The sequence below is a fragment of the Lepidochelys olivacea genome (assembly GCF_965140295.1).
Source record: "Lepidochelys olivacea isolate rLepOli2 genome assembly, chromosome: 23".
NCBI classification, from domain to species: Eukaryota; Metazoa; Chordata; order Testudines; family Cheloniidae; genus Lepidochelys; species Lepidochelys olivacea.
The window spans coordinates 8902717-8917508 of record NC_140433.1 but is presented as its reverse complement, the minus strand read 5'-3'; the positions used below and the strand labels follow the sequence as shown (position 1 = coordinate 8917508).

The window sequence follows — 14792 nt, the reverse complement described above, 5'->3', positions numbered from 1 at the left end:
CAGCACGGCCTCCAGCTGCCAGCCCACCAGGGGTTGCTCCTGTTTACGGGGCCCGTCCAGCCCTGGGGTGCTGGGCTCCCAGCCTCGCTCGGGGGCTGCTCCACAGCGACTCTCGTAACAAAGAGCTGCCCTGTCAGTGCTGCTGCCCCCTTCCCACATGCTGGGCAGCCCTGGGCACTGTGGGGCTGGGACTCTGCTCCTGGCATGGCTGTTCCCTCCGCTCCGGCCCCTCCTGCCAGTCTCCAGCCGCAGCCCCAGCTCCCATCAGCAGGCGCAAACCCCAGCTCCCCTCCCCTTCCTTCAGCTCAGGGCTGCCGGGCCTGACTGTGTGTGACCCATGCGGAACCAGCACCCCCTTGGTTCCTCTCCACCTCCTCCCTCTGGATTGAGAGGCAGCACAGCCTAGTGGGCAGAGCACTTGACTGCACCCATGGGATCTGTTCCACGCTCTGCCACTAACTGGCCCTGTGAGTTTGGGTAAAACCCTTTTCCCCTCCCTGTGCCTCAGTTTCCCCTCCCATCCTTTGTCTAATTAGACTGTGAGCTCTTTAGGGCAGGGACTGTCTGTCTCATGTTCTGTGTATATAGCACCTAGCCCAAGGAGGCCTCTTAGTGCTAATCTGACAGACCATAATCACACCCTCTCAGCTCGCCCAGCCCAGCCCAGCAGCAGGGTGGTTATGGTTTAGCAGGAGATGAAATGATTCCCGGCGCTTCAACTTTTCATGTGCTAGAAGCTGGTTTATTGTCACTGCTCAGTAGCTCCCAAGCAAAGCAAGCACTAAGCCGCGGGGCGCTGAGGTAAAGGCAAATTGCACCTGAACTAAAAACCCCTTTGTGGGACTCTGCGACCCACCCGACGGGTCCTTCCCCGTCCAAACACTTTGCCCCTATCGGTAAGAGAGACTCGTGGGAAAGGACTGTTGGGGCGAAAGGGGCGAGGGCTGAAAGCTTTGAGAGGCAGACCCTGCGGGGGCCAGGCAGAGCCGAGTGTCAGGGCTCAGGGACACTTGGGTTCCCTTTGTGGGGGGTTAACTAGCAACCGGTTTCTGGGGGATTCCAGATGAAATCTTCGCTGCAGATCTCGGGGGGGCTGGGGGCAGAGGTGGATTTGACTCTGGAATTGATAATTGCTCAGACGTTTCACACGGGAATGGAGGCGATGTTTCCTGAGCTGCCCAGGGATTGGCAGGGCCGTCGCCACAGAGCTCGGCTGAGGCTTGGCCCCACCCCCCTGGACGCTGTAAGACCCTGGGCGTGGCTGTGTGTGGACCTGGGCTAAGCTGACATGCCCGTTGCGGGCGGGAGCGAGGGGCTAGGCCTGGCGTCTGCCGAAGGAAGTAGCCTGGGGGAGGCAGGTGGCTCCCAGGCGCCATTAGAAATCTGAGCCCCCGGGGGTGGGAGAGGCAGCAGAGCCCAGGGGAGACGGGAGCGTAACCCCAACTCTCAGAGCCCTGCTCTCCAGGCCTCAGGAGGCAGCAGGTGGGTGAGAAGTGAGAGGCCGCCGCCTGCTGGGGGGCAGAGGTGTAGCTCAAGCAGGCAGAAGCCGCGGGCGGGGTCACCGATGGGCGCAGGGGCTGCCCCGAGGCTGCAGGGACTCAGGCTTCAAACTCAGGCCACTGGCTTATGGCCTCATAGAGGGCATTGGGTTGACTTCACGTCGCGATGCCCCTTCAGGGTGTAGCTTTCACTCAGGAAGCCCCCGGAGACAGCACATTGGATCAGGTTCTTGGCAGCGGTCAGGGTGGTGTTGTCAGGGGCTGTTTCTGCAGGACACCAGCAGCCCCCTGTTAATTTCACACACGCCCCTGGCCCCTCTCTGCTGCTCAGGGGATGTGAATGTGGCCTGAGTAAATAAACACCCTCTAGCCCCGTTCTTGATTGGCCATGTCAGTGTCTTTCTCCCCCACCATTGTGTTTGTAATGCGGCTCCCCGCCTCCACACACACATTTGCTTCGCCACGCTCCCCCTCCCCATCCCTTTCCTGACCCTGTGCCCCAGCCCAGTGCCCCACCGCGGTGGAACCAAGAGCAGCTGTGGACTTCCTAGTTCCCCTGGGGGCCTAGCAGGGAAATCTCTACAGACGGGACCCACATACTGGAGAATCATAGAATCATAGAATCATAGAATATCAGGGTTGGAAGGGACCCCAGAAGGTCATCTAGTCCAACCCCCTGCTCAAAGCAGGACCAATTCCCAGTTAAATCATCCCAGCCAGGGCTTTGTCAAGCCTGACCTTAAAAACCTCTAAGGAAGGAGATTCTACCACCTCCCTAGGTAACGCATTCCAGTGTTTCACCACCCTCTTAGTGAAAAAGTTTTTCCTAATATCCAATATAAACCTCCCCCACTGCAACTTGAGACCATTACTCCTCGTTCTGTCATCTGCTACCATTGAGAACAGTCTAGAGCCATCCTCTTTGGAACCCCCTTTCAGGTAGTTGAAAGCAGCTATCAAATCCCCCCTCATTCTTCTCTTCTGCAGGCTAAACAATCCCAGCTCCCTCAGCCTCTCCTCATAACTCATGTGTTCCAGTCCCCTAATCATTTTTGTTGCCCTTCGCTGGACTCTCTCCAATTTATCCACATCCTTCTTGAAGTGTGGGGCCCAAAACTGGACACAGTACTCCAGATGAGGCCTCACCAATGTCGAATAGAGGGGGACGATCACGTCCCTCGATCTGCTCGCTATGCCCCTACTTATACATCCCAAAATGCCATTGGCCTTCTTGGCAACAAGGGCACACTGCTGACTCATATCCAGCTTCTCGTCCACTGTCACCCCTAGGTCCTTTTCTGCAGAACTGCTGCCTAGCCATTCGGTCCCTAGTCTGTAGCTGTGCATTGGGTTCTTCCGTCCTAAGTGCAGGACCCTGCACTTATCCTTATTGAACCTCATCAGATTCCTTTTGGCCCAATCTTCCAATTGGTCTAGGTCCTTCTGTAGCCTATCCCTCCCCTCCAGCGTATCTACTACTCCTCCCAGTTTAGTATCATCCGCAAATTTGCTGAGAGTGCAATCCACACCATCCTCCAGATCATTTATGAAGATATTGAATAAAACCGGCCCCAGGACCGACCCTTGGGGCACTCCACTTGATACCGGCTGCCAACTAGACATGGAGCCATTGATCACTACCCGTTGAGCCCGACAATTTAGCCAGCTTTCTACCCACCTTATAGTGCATTCATCCAGCCCATACTTCCTTAACTTGCTGACAAGAATACTATGGGAGACCGTGTCAAAAGCTTTGCTAAATCAAGAAACAATACATCCACTGCTTTCCCTTCATCCACAGAACCAGTAATCTCATCATAAAAGGCGATTAGATTAGTCAGGCATGACCTTCCCTTGGTGAATCCATGCTGGCTGTTCCTGATCACTTTCCTCTCATGCAAGTGCTTCAGGATTGATTCTTTGAGGACCTGCTCCATGATTTTTCCAGGGACTGAGGTGAGGCTGACTGGCCTGTAGTTCCCAGGATCCTCCTTCTTCCCTTTTTTAAAGATTGGCACTACATTAGCCTTTTTCCAGTCATCCGGGACTTCCCCGGTTCGCCATGAGTTTTCAAAGATAATGGCCAGTGGCTCTGCAATCACAGCCGCCAATTCCTTCAGCACTCTCGGATGCAACTCGTCCGGCCCCATGGACTTGTGCACGTCCAGCTTTTCTAAATAGTCCCTAACCGCCTCTATCTCCACAGAGGGCTGGCCATCTCTTCCGCATTTTGTGATGCCCAGCGCAGCAGTCTGGGAGCTGACCTTGTTAGTGAAAACAGAGGCAAAAAAAGCATTGAGTACATTAGCTTTTTCCACATCCTCTGTCACTAGGTTGCCTCCCTCATTCAGTAAGGGGCCCACACATTCCTTGGCTTTCTTCTTGTTGCCAACATACCTGAAGAAACCCTTCTTGTTACTCTTGACATCTCTGGCTAGCTGCAGCTCCAGGTGCGATTTGGCCCTCCTGATAACATTCCTACATGCCCGAGCAATATTTTTATACTCTTCCCTGGTCATATGTCCAACCTTCCACTTCTTGTAAGCTTCTTTTTTATGTTTAAGATCCGCTAGGATTTCACCATTAAGCCAAGCTGGTCGCCTGCCATATTTACTATTCTTTCGACTCATCGGGATGGTTTGTCCCTGTAACCTCAACAGGGATTCCTTGAAATACAGCCAGCTCTCCTGGACTCCTTTCCCCTTCAAGTTAGTCCCCCAGGGGATCCTGGCCATCCGTTCCCTGAGGGAGTCGAAGTCTGCTTTCCTGAAGTCCAGGGTCCGTATCCTGCTGCTTACCTTTGTTCCCTGTGTCAGGATCCTGAACTCAACCAACTCATGGTCACTGCCTCCCAGATACCCAGAAGCTGCCCAGGAAGCTGATTCCCAGTGACTTATCGTTCCAGTTCTTGGCATGGGCCCCCATGGTGCTCCAGCCTCTGCCCTCGTAGACTCTGTCGTCTTCGCCAATCAGGAAGCTGCAGGCAGAGCGCAGTGTGAGACCCGCATGGGCACGTCGGCCGCACCCTCCCCTCCCCATCGCTCTCGGCAGCTCCCCCAGGGTCGTCGCTGGCCCGTCCCGGGTTTGAACCTGGGACCATCAGAGCTAGAAGCTCAATCCTCTGCCATGGAGCTAAAGACCCACTGAGGAAAAGGACTGGAATGGAGGGGCCCTAACCTGTATTGCACTCTTTGGCCATTAGGTGGCACTGTGTGTAACACCCCTTATGGAAGGCACCAAGGGCCCCACCTGGACAGAGCTGGGGGTCGAGTGAGGGCTGTAGCGGGCCCAGATGTGGGGCAGGAGAACAGCGCTGGGAGCCGCTGCCCTGCAGGAAATTCCCAGCTGGGTTTCCATCTCCTGACATCACCATCTCAAAGCATTTCACGGAGCAAAATCTCTGGCCAGGTTTTCGTTGCAGGACGTCAGGACGGCTGCAGGGAAACGTGTCAATAACGCCGGCATGGGGCGGTGTCACAGAGGCCTTTGCTGGCCCCCACCCCACCCCATTGCCACGGCTCCAGCCCCACACACAAATGCTGTAGGAGTGTAACTGTCCCAGGCTAGTTAACACATTACAGCCCCGGTGGGGGGACAATCCTCGGTGCTTACGGTGACAGCACTGCCGAGAACACATGTTAAACCAATCAGCGAACCCACCCGCCTGCTAATGGGCTTACCAGGGATCCCTCCCCTGACTCCAGCCAGGGCTCCGGCCGGGGTGCAGCCCGTCAAACCCACCCACGGGCTTTCCAGTGCTTCCAAGCTCAGCACAGCTTCTGCTGCGAACATGACCCCTGGGAATCTGTGAGTGCCGCAGGCCGGTCCCTCGATCTGGGAACAGGTCATTCACAGCCAGTGTCTCGCTCCCCAGGGCGTCGCTTCGAAAGGCTGGGGGCAGAGGTGGGAATTTGCATCCCCGCCATGGCTGGTCAGTCGTTTTACAAGTGTCCTGTGATGGTTCTGACCCTTCCCAGGGTTTGCTGGAGTCACGTCTCCCCCAGAAGAATCACGTCCCATCCCCCCAGACTCCAGACCCATTTGCATTTGTAATACAATGAACTCCGGAAATACCCACACTTCGTCCAACCTGCTTTGTGCAGGGTCTGGGAGGGAACTGCCGTCTCTGGCCCATTTCCCCCTACAGAAATGGGTGGAACCAAGCGCTGTCCGGCATCCTTGGGGAACCCATTGACTTAGTGCCTGGACAGGTTTCTCCTCTGTCTGGCATTTCTGCCATGGCCTGTCACAATGTCAGGTTTTGACGTTGCGTTTAAGAAACATTCTGCCATCACTCCAGCACCCGGCCTCCACAAACCCGCCCGGTCGGCTGGCAGCCTCCTACCCCAGTTCTCTCTAGAGCCCCTGGGCCGATCTCTCCCACGCTCCTCCTTACTCGGGGTGCCCCCAAACCTTTTCCTTCCAGCACACAGTTCATTTTCTTAACTTCCAACACGGCTCGGCTGCATTATTAACGATGAGGCTTGTCCTGCTCCATCACATCCTCCGGGTCCTCCTTGCACTCAGCCGGCTTCCCCGGTGCTCCCAGTGTCACCGCAGCCAATTGCTCCTGTGCTGGCCGATGAGCACTTCCACCATCCTCCGCCCGTTTCTGACAACCCCACGTATGCACCGTCTCCTCAGCTCCTTCCCCTCGCCCGCCTTCCCCTTTCCTTGCGGCGCTCGCCAGCCGCCCGTTGACTTCCCCATTTTGTAGCTTCCCTTTCTGAGCATTTTCTGTCACTTCCTTAAGCTTCTGATTAAAAGCCTCGCGCGCCTGATGCTGAGCTGCCGCCCCGGGTCACGCTTTCCCCTCCACTCTCTGGTCAGCCTCAGAGACAAGCAGTGCACACGTGTGATCCCACAGGCCGGCCGGCCGCTGTGCGGCCCCAGATCCTCCATGCATAACAGCACATTTCTTTACAAACAATCCAAGCCCTCCTTTACTATTTCGGCCATTCTTTGCCCGCATTTTACTCTTGATGGAGTTAACGTTTCGCTGGATCTAGTCTTACATCTCTTCTTCAAACTTTTCCCCTCCCCTGTAGGCCCCTAGACCGTCCCAGCCAGAGTCTCCACATACCGCTAGGTCTTTACTCCCGACACAGAGGTTGTTACCCTGCCTGGTCCGGTTCCAGCCGGTAAACTTGGGTTGGAGGATCCCCCAGGGAAGCAGATTTATTACCAATTCAGCTTCGATCTTACTTCCTACTTAAAGAGACCTCAAGGACCCAAGCCCCAGCCAGTATTTATTAGTTATCAGTACAGCGCTCAAACAGAAAGGCAGATCCATTACCAAGTCTGCTGAACCAAATTTTGCAGCCGTTGACGTAAACGACAGACTGATCCCCGTGATGTCTTTTGCCACGGCTTGCATACAGCCTTGCATTGGGAAAGAGGAAGAGATAAGCTGGAACTAAGTTACCTATAAGTAGTCCAAGCTGTATGCAAGCCGTGGCAAAAGACATCACGGGGATCAGTCTGTCGCCTGCAAAATTTGTGTCTGGTAAATATCATAGACTTCCCAGCACACAATCACACATCTGCTGCTTAAGCATAAACTTTTACCATCACTATGTTATTTATACATTTCCATTTGTTTGTGGTTAGTACATTTCTCGCACAGTTGCGTGGCTACGCAAATAACAGGGCGCTAGGCTACAAACTTTAGCAAACTGGCATTTTTCACTGCCTGTGAGAGTTTAGCAGCATTCCCAAAGCATCTCGGGAGTTTGGGTCACCAGTTGGCCTGAGGTCTGTTAGTAATTTGGCCTCTACCAGTCAACAAACCTTTGTACTGGTTTTACGGCATCCCCATGGATGGGATGGGGGGGTGTTGTAATGTTTTAACTAGACCGGTCCAGTTAAAGTCCTCAGGCTTTTGCATACACACATGGTCGGCCTGTGGAGTGACCTTGGTTAAGTCACGTCCCCCTTGTGTGCCTCAGTTTCCTCATCTATAAAGTGGGGATAGTGATGCCAACTTCCTTTGTGAAGGGCGTTGAGATCTGCTGGAGAAAGGGGCTAGCTCAGGGCCAGGTGTTATAACTGGGGAGCAAGAGGGTCTGTTGCTGCCCCAGGCAGGTCGTGGGAGCTTCGTGGAGCGGAGAGATGGTGGCAGACATGGGTAGCAGAGGGCGCTGTGCTGGGCTCCAGTGGGGCGGGTTGGTGGCAGAAGGGGAGGTCTCTCCAGAGTCCAGCAACGCACCCAACAGCCACGTGCCCTGATGCCTGACCCCACTGTCATCGCCCCCAGCACAGCCCCCAGCACCTCTCTCATGTGTGTCGGGGGGGAGGGGATTTCTGCTTGGGCTGCCCCCACGCGCTGGTGCTTAAACTCCAAAAGGAAGCTTACAAGCAGTGGAAATTTGGACAGATGACTAGGGAGGAGTATAAAAATATTGCTTGGGTATGCAGGGGTGTAATCGGGAAGGCCAAGGCACAACTGGAGTTGCAGCTAGCAAGGGATGTGAAGGGGAACAAGAAGGGTTTCCACGGGTATGTTAGCAACAAGAAGAAGGTCAGGGAATGTGTGGGCCCCTTACTGAAAGTGGGAGGCAGCCTAGTGACACATGATGTGCAAGAAGGTGAAGTACTCAATGCTTTATTTGCCTCAGTCTTCACAGACAAGGTCAGCTCCCAGACTGCTGCACTGGGCAGGACAGTATGGGGAGGAGGTGAACAGCCCTCAGTGGTGAAAGAACAGGTTAAGGACTATTTAGAAAAGCGAGACGTGCACAAGCCCATGGGTCCAGATCTAATGCATCCAAGGGTGCTGAGGGACTTGGCTGATGTGATTGCAGAGCCATTGGCCATTATCTTTGAAAACTCGTGGTGATCGGGGGAGGTCCCGGACGATTGGAAAAAGACAAATATAGTGCCCATCTTTAAAAAAGGGAAAAAGGAGAATCCGGGGAATTACAGACTGGTCAGCCTCACTTCAGTCCCCGGCAAATTCATGGAGCAGGTCCACAAGGGATCCATTTTGAACCACTTGGAGAAGAGGAAGGTGATAAGGAACAGCCAACGTGGAATCACCAAGGGCAAGTCATGCCTTCTGTGATGAGATAACTAGCTCTGTGGATATGGGGAAAGTGGTGGTTGTGATACGGCAAAGCTTTTGATACGGTCTCCCAAAGTATTACTGCCGGCAAGTTAAAAACGTATGGATTGGATGAATGGACTATAAGGTGGATAGAAGCTGGCTAGATTGTCAGACTCAATGGGTAGTAATCAACAGCTTGATGTCTAGTTGGAAGCCAGTATCAAGCGGAGTGCCCCAGGGGTTGGTCCTGGGGCCGGTTTTGTTCAGCATCTTTATCAATGACCTGGATAATGGGATTAATTGCACCTTCAGCAAATTCACAGATGACACTAAGCTGGGGGAAGAGGTAGATACACTGGAGGGTAGGGATAGGGTCCAGAGTGACCTAGACAAATTGGAGGATTGGGCCAAAAGAAATCTGATGAGGTTCAACAAGGACAAGTGCAGAGTCCTGTACTTAGGATGGAAGAATCCCAGGCACTGCTACAGGCTGGGGACCGATTGGCTAAGCGGCAGTTCTGCAGAAAAGGACCTGGGGATTACAGTGGAGGAGAAGCTGGATATGAGTATCAGAGTGCCCTTGTTGCCAAGAAGGCCAAAGGCATATTGGGCTGCATTAATAGGAGTGTTGCCAGCAGATCGAGGGACGAGATTATTCCCTTCTATTCGGCACTGGTGAGGCCACATCTGGAGTATTGCGTCCAATTTTGATCCCCCCACTACAGAAGGGATGTGGACAAATTGGAGAGAGTCCAGCAGAGGGCAATGAAAATGATTAGGGGGCTGGGGCACATGACGCACGAGAAGAGGCTGAGGGAACTGGGGTTATTTAGTCTGCAGAAGAGAAAAGTGAGGGGGGATTTGATAGCAGCCTTCAACTACCTGAAGGGGGGCTCCAAAGAGGATGGAGCTCGGCTGTTCTCAGTGGTGGCAGATGACAGAACAAGGAGCAATGGTCTCAAGTTGCAGTGGGGGAGGTCTAGGTGGGATATTAGGAAACACTATTTCACTAGGAGGTTGGTGAAGCACTGGAATGGGTTCCCTAGGGAGGTGGTGGAATCTCCATCCTTAGAAGTTTTTAAGGCCTGGCTTGACAACGCCCTGGCTGGGATGATTTAGTTTGGATTGGTCCTGGTTTGAGCAGGGGGTTGGACTAGATACCTCCTGAGGTCTCTTCCAACCCTGATATTCTGCGATTCTCTGAAATGCAAGTGGTGCAAAATAATAGCGAGATGGCGCCCTGGTGATGCAAATCCAAGGCAGCATCCACACTGGGGCGGTCAATCTGAGCTAGGGGTGATGGGTTTTGTGATATGGTGACGTATCCAGGTAGGGGTTTCCTATCCCTTTTCCAGGGCTGGGATAGAACCCAGGAGTCCTGGCTCCCAGCCCCCCTTTCTAACCACTAGACCCCACTGTCATGGGGCCCCCTGGCGATACTCTGGAACTGCTCCAGACGAAGCCAGTCAGGACTCTGGGGAAGTCTCCTTTCTGTGAGCAGCCAGTCTTCAGGAAACACAGCTCACACAACTTCCACCTTCCTTGGTCTGACCTCGGATCATTCAGCATCCTCTGCTCCTCCGTGCGCTTCCCATGGGGAGTCCACCCAGGTGGAGTCCTGGGGAAGCCAGAGGGTCCTGCACCCCAACTTCGCAGTCAGACATGACTCTCAGCCAGCCAGTAAAACAGAGGTTTATTAGACGACAGGAACATGGTCTAACTCAGAGCTTGTAGGTGCAGAGAACAGGAGCCCTCAGCTGGGTCCATTTTGGGTGGCAGTGAGCCAGACAACCACGTCTGCACTTCACTCAATGTCCCCAGCCAGCCCCAAAGTGAAACTATCTCCAGTGCCCGCCCTCCTCTGGGCTTTATCCCTTTTCCGGGCCAGGAGGTCACCGGATTCCTTTGTTCTCCAACCCTTTCGCTCTCACCTTGCAGGGGGGAAGGGCCCAGGCCATCAGTTGCCAGGAAACAGGGTGTCGGCCATTCTCTGTGTCCAGACCCCTGCACACACCTGCCCTCTAGGGCTCTGCAATCATCATACACCCTTACCCCACCACCTAGATACTTAAGAACTGCCTAGGGGAAACTGAGGCACCCCCACACTATTCAGAGGAAACATTAAGAACAGTCCCACTTCATCACACCCACTCCCCTCCCAGGGCTGGTGAGAGAACCCAACGGTCCCAAGCTGCCGGGGGCTTTGGCCATGGGGTGTCAAACGGTCCCGTCTCTGCTTCCTCTCCCACCGCTGCAACGGGGCAGAAGCTGCTTTAATAGCCGCCCCCCCTCCCCTGCCGCACGCCCAACTGAGTCTCAGGTCTTGCTAACGCTCAGTGCCACGGCAGCCCCAGGAGATGATTGCTGCGGGGGTGTCAGCCCAGGGGGAGGCAGTGACTCCGAGAAGCAGGGAGAGCAGCAGCACCATAGATCAGGGAGGTCTGGCAATGCCAGTGGCTGTCTGGGGTCTGGCAGCCCTGGCACTCAGAGCAGATTGTCAAAGGCCAAACCCCTCTCACCACCAGCTCTGTAGCTCCCCCTTGCTTTCGGTCTGTCTTAGGCACCATCCTGGCCCTCATCCCCCTGGCATCCGAGCACTGCCCAACCTCGATTGCATTTATTCTAACTGCCCCCTGCAGGGCAGGGCCTGGCTGCTACCCCCACTGTAGAGGCAGGGAACCACAGCACAGAGGGAATAATGGACTAGCCCGAAGCCAAACAGAGCATCTGTGGCAGAGCTGGGAAATGAACATGGGTCTCCTGGGTCCCAGGCTTGTACCTTCTCTTCCAACCACCTGCCCCCTTCGTCCCTGGTTCAGTGGGAGCTGTGGGAGCTCTCTGGGGCACAGGAGCTGGCTGGTGCCCAGATGGAGCTACGTTGCCTATTGCACAGATCTCGCTTTTTCCAAACATTGAAAATGCTGCTCCAACCTTACCAGGGCCCGCCAGGATCCTTGCAAGCTGGTCAGTGCTTAGCTGTGAACTGTGCTAGGTAGGGAAGATGAAACAGATCTTCCCTCACTAGCGGAGCTCTGTGTTACTGGGGACTCACTGCTGGCTCAACGCAACCAGCCCTCCTCAAATGGAGCCTACAAATCCTCCAGCCCTGCTGTTCTCCTTTGTATTTCTGTAGTGCCCAGGGGCCTCAGTCCCGGATCAGGGCCCCGCGGTGCTAGACATTGTACAGACACAGCCCTATTCCCCCCACACTGGGTCTTCTGAATGGCCCCTGCTTGGGGGGGGGGGCGGGGGGCTCCTTTCCTCACCCAGTGTCTCCTGCTAGCAGAGATGCTCTGAGAGACGTCTACGCTCCGGGCCTCTGGGTTTCCCGGGCTGGGAGGCAAGCGTGGCTGTCTCCGAGCAATTCTGCTGACTCTCCAGCAGCTGCACGGCAGGTGTCCGAAGGCACCTCTAGTCCTCTCCAGAGCTCAGGGGGACTGTCCTGGCATCGGACTGTCCAGGGGAATGGAACAATGGCTCCGGGCAGACGGAGAATGCCTGTTCCCCCGGCAACCTCAGTGCCATTCCCTCTGGAAGTGATGGTGTCAGCAAAGGTGCTGGAGGTGGTCAGGCCTCGTGGTTGGAGCTGGACTCAGGAGGCCGGGGCGTGGGTGGAGCGAGGCTGGAGTGAGAGCAGGGCTGGAGGAGGACCAGGAGCAGGGCTGGAGCAGCCTAAGACTGTTGCCAATGTCAGGCAGGAGAGAGCCCAGCACAGGACGGACCCAGGGCCTGACAGATGGCTCCAGGGGGTGCTTGGCTCCCGGCCCCGCTGGGTATTGACAGGCCAGGCACCCCAGGGCATTATCACCAGCCCGTTCCCAGTCTTGGCATGGCAGTACATTTCCTTCCCAGTCCCTGTCCCCTGCCATTAAACCAGGATCTCCACGCTGGGGATGTGCACCTGGCAGCACGCAGCTGCCTGAGAACAGACAGGCCAGGGTGCAGGGCGAGGGCTCCAGAGAGAAACGGCAAGAGGACAATGCTGGGAACTGTGTGCTCAGGGACTGCCATCAAAAAGGCACGTCTGCCACCTCCCTCTCAAGTCCTTCGCACCTGCATACTGCCAGAGGAACATCCCCATTTCTACTGAGGCCTCAGGGACAGAATTTATGATGAACCGGCTAGAGTTGATCCCCACCCCCGCCCCCCGTGTTGCACCCCAACTGCTAGCTGGGGATCCAAACTGACACTCCCCGGTTTGAGCCCCTGCCTAGCCAGGCCCTGTTCCCTCCCCCCAGGCAGTTGTTGGCCCTGAACTGCTGCAGGCAGCCATGACACACAGGTGCTTGGGGGCTTGAGAGAAGGGCTATCACCAGCTGAACGACCCCTGCTTGTACGGTGGGGACTGAGGCCACTTTGCCAGCAGGTGCCCCCCAAGTCCTGTGCTATGCTGAGTCTGGGGAGATGGGCAGGTTCAGCCTCATTAGAAGGGATCGGCCAGACAGAAAGGCAGAATCGGGTCCCCGCACAGAGCCCCTCTACTACCTGCCTGTGTCCTAATCACCAGGACAGTGGCCAATCCCACCTTCAGGTCAGGTTCCAGCGTCGGGCCCTGTCCATACCCACAGCGTGTGGCACCCAGCATGCGCTGATAGACTCCGGTACATGCAGTAAGTTCACAGACACTAGAAACTGCCTAACGCCAGGCTGGGGGCTGGGGATGTGTAGGGTACAGAGCACAGCACCCCCTAAGGCCGGGCAGGAGGGCTGGGAAATGCATATGATACAGAGCACAGCGCCCTCTAACACCTGGCAGGGGGGCTGAGAGATGGGGGGTGTAGGGTACAGAGCACAGCGCCCCTTAACGCCGGCCGGGGGCCCTGGAAGCTGGGGGAATATGTAGGATCCGGAGCACAGCATCCCCTAACACCAGGCTGGGGGGCAGGGAGAGGGGGGATATGTGGGGTACAGAGCACAGCGCTCCCTAACACCAGGACACGAGGTCTCGTCCGTCTCAGGGCGGAAATGATCACACCCTTCGAATGGGGGATCTGCCACGGGCACTGGCAGGAGCGCACTGCTTTACATTAAGGTTCTTTGGCTGATGGGCGAACCTCACCCCGCCCTGCGTTTCGAGTGTGAACAGCTGTCGATGGAAAACCAGACGGCAGAGATGGAGCAGGACTAACCGGGGTCACTGAGTCTCTCCCTCACCCCGTGTCTACACTGTACAAGGGTGAGAAATAGCAGGTGCCTTTTCTTGCCCTGATACGATTTTGGAGATGCCGACGCTTGCGACAGCATTCTCCCTGTGTGGGTTGTGGGATCCAGGGGAGCCGTCCGTGTGCTCTGTACAGGACAAGGCGTGTAGATCATTTATACCTCAATGGATCACTGTAAATACAGTTATTTAATATATCAAATAAAAGCAGAACAATACATCAAAAAGCATCAAAATGAAACAGAGGATTGCTATGTACAGGGGGGATTGCTATGTACAGGGGGGATTGCACGTGACTAGTTAACTGCTCGAGAGCTTTCATCACCGTGTACTTTCTGACAGATTTCTGTGCCCTGTGTAGGGTTTACATCCCGCCCTCCGTCCCCGTTTCCGGTCGTGTACGCTTTTGGCGCCATCGGCCCTTTTGAACATTTCTTTTGTATTGTTTTCTGTGTTTGGCCGGGGGAAGGTTGCGTTCTTGTCTTTTGACATATTTAGAGAAAAAGTATGAACAAGTAGAAAGAAAGGCTGTGAGGGGTTTGCGGCTCCCTCCCCGTCCATCAGGGTGGGAGACCACGCCCCTCGCTATGATACTTCCGGGGTACCTTGGTTCAGGGGAAAATTAGCCCAGTGTTAATGGTTCAGGCCTGCAGCCAGGCCGAGCAATGGTAGAGAGTCTGTTTGCCTAGGGCCCTCATTCAGGGCAGGGCTGCTGTCGAGTAGGGGCTCTGGCCTACAGTCAGGCAGGCAGAGCAGCAGAAGGTCCATTTGCCTGGCCCTTGATCAGGGCGGGGCAGCAATCAAGTAGGGGGGCTCTGGCCTACAGTCCGGCAGAGCCGTCGCCGTCTAGGGGAGGTTAGCTCTCTGGTGGGAGAGTCAGCACAACCATCTGGCTTCCTGATTCAGGCGGGTGCCAGACCAATGAGGCCTCCTGACAACCAGGTGGGGAACCTGCCACTCCTGACGGTGGCGTGGCGGTGGTAGGGGAACCCAGGCCTTCTCGCTCCACCGCGTCCCCACCCAGGGCCCTAAACAGCAGCGGAGTGGTCCGCCACTGGGTCAGCGGGGAAAATCCGATCACAACACG

General features: G+C 55.4%; 1 pseudogene across 1 annotated transcript; it reads right to left on the bottom strand.

Annotated features, from left to right (window-relative positions):
- Positions 1 to 1598: 1598 nt before the first annotated feature.
- Positions 1599 to 5937, bottom strand: LOC311512040 (peptidoglycan-recognition protein SC2-like; annotated as a pseudogene). The gene is made up of 4 exons: positions 5913 to 5937; positions 5180 to 5390; positions 4359 to 4476; positions 1599 to 1766 (listed from the first exon to the last, which is right to left on the bottom strand). The product of its transcript is annotated as a peptidoglycan-recognition protein SC2-like (transcript).
- Between the last annotated feature and the right edge of the window lie 8855 nt (positions 5938 to 14792).